The sequence below is a fragment of the Elephantulus edwardii genome, unplaced genomic scaffold (assembly GCF_000299155.1).
Source record: "Elephantulus edwardii isolate Elephantulus edwardi_28Jun2011 unplaced genomic scaffold, EleEdw1.0 scaffold00281, whole genome shotgun sequence".
In the NCBI taxonomy this organism is placed as follows: Eukaryota; Metazoa; Chordata; class Mammalia; order Macroscelidea; family Macroscelididae; genus Elephantulus; species Elephantulus edwardii.
In genome coordinates this window covers 720335-727521 of record NW_006400031.1, presented here as the reverse complement: position 1 = coordinate 727521, position 7187 = coordinate 720335, and positions in this window count along the sequence as shown.

Sequence of the window (7187 nt, the reverse complement as noted above, 5' to 3'; positions counted from 1 at the left end):
GGAGAGGAGAGGAGAGGAGAGAATGGAATCCAAGACGATGCCCAGGATTCTGACTAAGAAAGAAGGTGGGTAATGGATCTAAATGGGAGAGAATGGATAAGTTTGAGGGAATATCAGAGTTCTGACATACGTAAGTTAGCCCTACTTTTCTTGAGAAACAGTCAAGTAGAATTTAAGAGTTGTTAGGTGTCATTGAGTCAAGTCCAACTCATGATGACCCTATGAATAACAGACCTGAACCCTGTCCTATCCTGTGTCATCAGTGCCGTCCTTCTCTCTTACACACTTGAGCCCACTGCTGCAGTCAGTTTTGCAATCTATCTCATTGAGAGTCTTCTTCTCTTTCATTGACCCTCCGTCTTTCCAAGTATGGTGCCCATGCCAAGGAATAGCTCTTCTAGCAACATGTCCAAAGTATGAGAGACAGAGTTCAGTTTCTTCATCTTTGCCTCCAGGAGCCACTCTCCCTGCATTTTTTTTCTAAGACATACCTATTTGTTCTTTCGGCAGTCCATGGGATATTCAGTATTCCAGTCAACAACTCAAAGGCATCAATTCTTCTTACTTCTATCATTCTTATACTTTGTCCATTTCTTCGATGCCTCATAAGTGATTGAAAAGACCATAGCCTGAATCAGGCACACGTTAGTATTCAAACAATGTCATTGCTCTTAAGTATTTTGGAAAGGTCCCTGACAGCACACTTTCCCAATGCAATACATCTCCTGATCTTCGGACTGCTGGTTCCAAGGGTGTTGATTGTTGATCCAAGCAAGATATGATCTTTGACAGCTTTCTCTACCTAGCATGATGCTCTTTGTCAGCCCCTTGGTGAGGACCTTTGCTTTCTTGATATTGAGATGTAAACTATACTGAAGACCGTAATTCTTGATCTTCTGCAGCAAGTAATTGAAGTCCTCCTTAATTTCAGCAAGCAAGTTTGTGCCATCTGCATGATACATGTTGTTAATGAGTCTTCCTTCAATCTTGAGGCCACACTCTTCTTCATAAAGTCCAGCTTCTCAAATGATCTGTTCAGCATATAAATTGAAAAAGTATGGACAAAGAATACATCTTTTTTTTCTGTACATTGAATGATTTATTCATTGCAGGGACTTTTTATAAGAAACGTAAATGCAGACTATACACGTGGATTTCACCTGATGGCATGCATAGGCATCAGGTCAGTTTCATCTGTGGAAGGAATCACTGCAGAAGTTCATTGTCAGCTGTGATAACTAGGCTGGGGGCTGATTATGGAACCAATTACTCATATACAATTGTGTTCAAGCTGAAGCTTCAGAAAATTAAATCCACAGGAACCAAAATTTGACCTTAAATCTATGCCACTTGAATATTAGAGATATTGTTTGATAATTTCCACACTCTGTCAGTCAACTTTTTTTTGGAACTGGAATAAATATAGATCTTTTCCAGTCAGTTGGCCAGGCAGCTGTTCTCCAGGTTTCTTGGTGTTTCCTCATAAAAGCTGAACATTCAAGTTCCATATGACAGAGCTATTCCACTGCTTGGAATATACCCTGAGAACTGAGGCACAAACGGAGACTTATCCACCAATGTTCATAGCAGCATTATTCACAATCACAAGAACATGGAAACAGCCCAAATGTCCAACCACAACTGAACGAATTGAGAAATTATAGTACATTCACACGATGGAATACTATGCAGCACGCAGGAGCAATCATTTTGTAAATTACTACCTAACTTGGGCGGGACTAGAGAGCATTGTGCTGAGTGAACTGACTCAGTTCCATAAGGACAAATACTGTTTAAGACCATTATTGTAGAAAGTGTACAAGGATCCAAGGGGGAAGGAGAATGGGAACAAAGACATGAGGATGGGCGGGGGGTATTAATCATAGGGTCACACAATTTGATGGGTGGAGGGAGGGGTGGGTAAAGGAAAGGGGAAAGATCTGGTGTGAAAAATAATACATACAGACTTTGTAAGTAAACAGTATAAAATAAAAAATTTATTTAAATAAGAAAAAAAAAAAGAATACCTCCTTGATGTACTCTTTTCATTATTTTGAACCATGCGGTGTTCCCTTGCTCTTTTCAGGCAACAGTTTCTTGGTTTAGGTGGCATAAGGAATTGTGCTGCCAATACAAAGTTTGAATTCATCACCTGCTCCAGGACAAAAAGACAGATAATACCTTCCCACATGATTTACGGCCTCTGAAATCTTGCTGGAAGTTCAGCTATGGGTCGGTTCCAACTCGAGTATATCAGAGCTGATGAGGATGGCACAGGATAGGGCAAGATTCAGATCAGTTGTTCATAGGTTCACTATGAGTCATAGATGACTCAATGCACCTAATAACAACAACAAGCTTTCCCCAAGCCTCTTTAGGGCCAGTTAGATTTGAAGACCAAGGGGTTTCTTTGTCGGAAAACCAAGTCATATAGAAGCTTTCAGAAAAGCATATATATATATACACTTTTTTTTCCTAAGGCAAATAATTGGCTAAATATGGAAAAAATCTATCTGGGAAGAATCCCAAAGGAACACAAGTTACTCCAAAAATGCACTGAATGCAGCAGAAACATGAATTTTTATACTAAGTTGTAAAAGATAGCAAATGAGTTCCAAATAAGTTCTTCAGATCCTGTGAATCAGTCCATGATTTCATTTCTTTTAAGATGAGCCACAGTTTCTCTATTTTCCTACAGGGAAAAAAAGAATTGAACTTAGGAATATGGTTTTCTATGTAAAACTATAGCTGTTTCACTGCTTACTTCTTTGATTTTCATTCCTTTCCAAGAAAATCTGAATAATGGGAATCTTTTATTAAAGTCAGACTTTGCCAAGTTTCTCTCAGAGACTCAAAGCAAGTCATCATTTCCACTCAGCGCTACACATGCCTGACCTGGACAGACGAAGAAAATCAATCAGGCCCTGTGCTCTGTGAGATTGTTGTTGTTGTTGTTAAGTTCCGTTGGGTTGTAGATGATAGTGACCCTATGAATGAAAGACCTGAACACTTGTATAACTTTCATTTCTCCAGGTTCATAGAGTTTCCAGAGGCAAGCTACTGCAGAAGTGGATGTCACTCCTGCTTTCAAGCTTGTTTTAATCTGAGAGCTCCACCAAATACTGTTCACCATGGGTAACCATTATCGCATTTGACATGTCAGTGTCACAGTGTTTGGCATCACAGCAACCACAAGTTACCTCTGTACAGCAAATGGACAGACCAGTGCTACACCACTTAGAAGAATGTTTGGCCAAAAGCAATTAAAATGAGGCCTGAGGGCCGCAGATTAAAATCACTCACCTTTGGCTTGGTAGTATGACTTCCTATCCGCTAAGCCAACAGAGCTCTCTCTATGTTATTGTTGTTGGAATCTGTGGGATTACTCCCAGGAAAGAGTATGAAAAAGAAAGTCCTACATACTTTGAGCTCATTATTAGGAGGGATTAGTGCCTAGAAAAAGACATCATGTTTGAAAAAGTGAAGGGTCATTAAAAGAGAGGAATGCCTTCCATTAGAGATAGGTTGACACAGTGAATGCCCAGTGAATCTATGCATAGTAGAGATTGAGGATGGCACAGGACTAGGCCTGTGTTCCATCAGTTGTACCTAGTGTCACTTCATTGTGAATCAGAGCTGGAATAATGACTCCTATGGGGTTGACTATATGAGAAAGGGTGTGGGCTTAGCTGACAAAAGAGTTTCACTGAAAGAAGGAATGAATCCCCTCAGGTCCTGAGGAGCAGACAGATGAGAAGTCCCCATAGTGTTTGGAGAACAGCACAGACAAAGACTCGGGAACTGAACAAGTACACCAGACACAGGAGTGATAATCTTGGGTGAGGACTGTGTGACCAGATTGTGTATACTAAAGCAAGTAGGGTGGGAAAGAAATAAAGCAAGTAGGGAACAGATAGACTTTGTGAAGTTGGAAAGGAAAAAGAATAGTAAAAATGATGATGATAGATATACAAAATTAAAACCTAGCACCTATGACTTTCAAAAGGAGATTTAAGGAATACACAAGGTCCCTGTACTAACACAAAATTGACTGACACAGAGTCAATTTAGAAGGTAGTATATGATCAAGAACCAATAACAATAAAGAAAATTAAAGTTGCACTGGAAGCATTTGCAAAAAATAAGGTCCCAGGCATCAATGGGATATGAATTAAAGTGTTTCAACAAGTATATTCAGCCCTAGAAGTGCTCATCAGTCTATGCCAAGAAATTTGGAGGACAGCTACTTGTCCAACTGACTGAATGAGATCCAAATTTGTTCCTATTAACTCCTCAAAAAGATAATCCAATATTGTGTAGTAATTCTCAATGTCATTAATATCATGTTCAAGCAAAGTCTTGTTGAAGTTTTTACAAAAATGTCTAGAAATGTACATAACAGAGAACTTCCAGAAATTCAAGCTAGATTTAAAAGAGGCTGTGGCACCTGGGATGTCATTGCTTATGTTAAATGGATCTTGGCTAAAAGTAGAGATTGCCAGAAAGATGTTTATTTGTGTTTTACTGACTATGCAAAGGTATTTGATTGTGTGGATCATAACAGATTATGGCTAACATTAAAAAGAATGAGAACTTCAAAAGATTAACCGTGCTCATGCAAAACCTACAGCTAGAACAACAAGCTGTTGTCTGAACAGAGCAAAGAAATGGTGTGGCAGAGCTGTATCAATTCTCCATACATGTTCAATCTATGCGTTGTTGTTGTTGTTGTTGTTATGTGCCATCAAGTCGTTTGCGACTCATAGCGACCCTATGTACAACAGCCCTAAACTCTGCTCTGTCTGTGCCCATCGCACTGCCTCCAACACACCCACGCCCATTACCCCAGTTACTGAATCAATCAATCTCACAGAGGGTCTTCCCCTCCTGCGCTGTCCCTCCACCCTCTAAGCATGATGTCCCTCTCCAAGGACTAGTCCCTCCTTGCAATATGCTAGGCAAATAATTTTAAAGGCTAGACTTTATGAAGAAGAGTGTGGTATCAGGCTCAAAAGAAAATGCATCAACAACTTGTGTTATGCAGTTGACACACATTACTTGCTGAAAATTAAGAGGACCAAAAGTCTTGCTACAGTAGATCAAAGTCCACAGCCTCAGTATGGATTGTATCTCAACAACAAGAAGACAAAAAGCCTGATCACAGGGACAATAGGCAACATCATGACAGATAGAGAGAAGATTGAAGTTGTCAACAATTTCATCTTGTTTGAGCTACAATCATCACCTTTGTCACCAGCAGTCAAGAAATCAAAAGACTTACAACATTGAGTAAATCTGCTATCAAGGACCTTTTAAGGTGTTATTTTTTTATGCATCTCAAAGTTGGACAAATTCTAAAGATGACCACAAAAGAATCAATGCCTTTGAGTGTGGTGTTGGAGAAGAGGACTTACTACGCCATGCACTACCAAAAGAACAAACAAATCTGCTTGGAGAAAATGCAAGCAGGGTGTTCCTTGGAGGCGAGGATGCTGATGCTTCTTCTCATATATTCTGTGCATGTTGTCAGGAGTGGCCAGTCCTTGGAGAAAAACATCATGCTTAGAAAGTGGATGGTCAACAAAAGAGAGTAAGGCCTTCAATGAAATGAGTTGATGTAGTAACCACAGCAACAGGCTCAAGTATGTCAAAGATGATGAGGGTGACTGGGCAGGGAAAGGCTCTGATCCATCGTTCAGAGGGCAGCTATGAGCTGTAGTCAATTCGACGACATCTAGCTACAACAACAATAATAACAATAACCATACTCAATACTAAATCAAGAGTATTAAACATTTGTTACTGTTGTTGTTATTATATGCCATCGAGTTGTTTGTGACTCATAGCAACCCTATGTACAACAGCTCTAAACCCTGCTCTGTCCTGTCCCAATCTCACTGTCTCTGATACACCTACCCTCATTACCCCAGTCACTGAATCAATCCATCTCATCAAGGGTCTTTCTCTCTTGCGCTGTCCCTTCACCCTCCCAAACATGATGTCCCTCTTCAAGGGACATGCTCCTCCTTACAACATGTCCAAAATATGCCAGACGAAGCTTCAGTATCCTTGCCTCCAAGGAGCAGCCTGGTCTTACACTCTCTAGGATGAACCTGCTTGTTCTTCTCACAGTCCATGGTGTATTCAATGCCTTTTTCTAGCACCACAGCTCAAAGGCATCAATTATCCTTCTATTAACCATCTAGTCATTGTCCAGCTTTCTGATCTATATAGCAAATAATTGCAAAGACTGTTGTTATGAGCTGTTAAATCAATGACTACTAGTAGTAGTAACCTGTGAGGAGAAGGGCTGAACCCTGCCCTATCCTGCACCGTCGTGATTTCTGCCATTCTCATCCACATCGTAGTAGTGACCGTGTCAATCCATTTTGCTGAGGGTCTTCTTTCGTTTATTGACCCTCCACCTTTCCCAGCATGATGTCTGTCTCCAAACACTGGTTCCTCTTGAAAATATGCTCAAAGAGAGATGAAATTTTGTCATCCTTGTTTCTAACGAGCACTCAGATTATACTTTCTTAAATACAGATTTCTTTGTTCCTTAGACAGTCCATGGTATACTTAATTCTCTTTACTAGTACAATTCAAAGGCATTGGTTTTTTTCCCTGTGGTCTTCCTTACCCATTTGCAACTTTCCAATGTATCAGAAGTAACTGTAAATACCACAGCTTGGATTAGGCCCAACTTAGTCTTTAAACTGATATCTTTGCTCTTTAGCACTTAGTAGAGGTCTCAGACAGCAGATTTCCTCAATGCAACATGTCTTCTGATTTCTTGACTATTGTTACTATAGACGTTGATTGTGGATTCAAGTTAAATGTAATCGTTGACCCTTTTCTCCATCTGTCATGATTTTGTCTGTCAAGTGGTGAGAATTTTTGTTTTCCTGATGTTGAGATGTAACCCACATTTGAAGGCTGTAGTCCTTGTTCTCCTTAAGTATCTCTGAGTCTTCTTCACATTCTACAAGAAAGATTATACCATCTGCATATTGCACATTATTGATGAGTTTTCCTCCAATTCTGATGGTACCTTTTTCTTCATACAGTCAGCTTCTCAAATGATTGGCTCAACATAAATATTGAACAGATATGGAGAAGGGCACAGCCCTGACACACACCTTTCATGATTTTAAATCATGAAATAGTCTTTGTTTTGTTTGGATAAC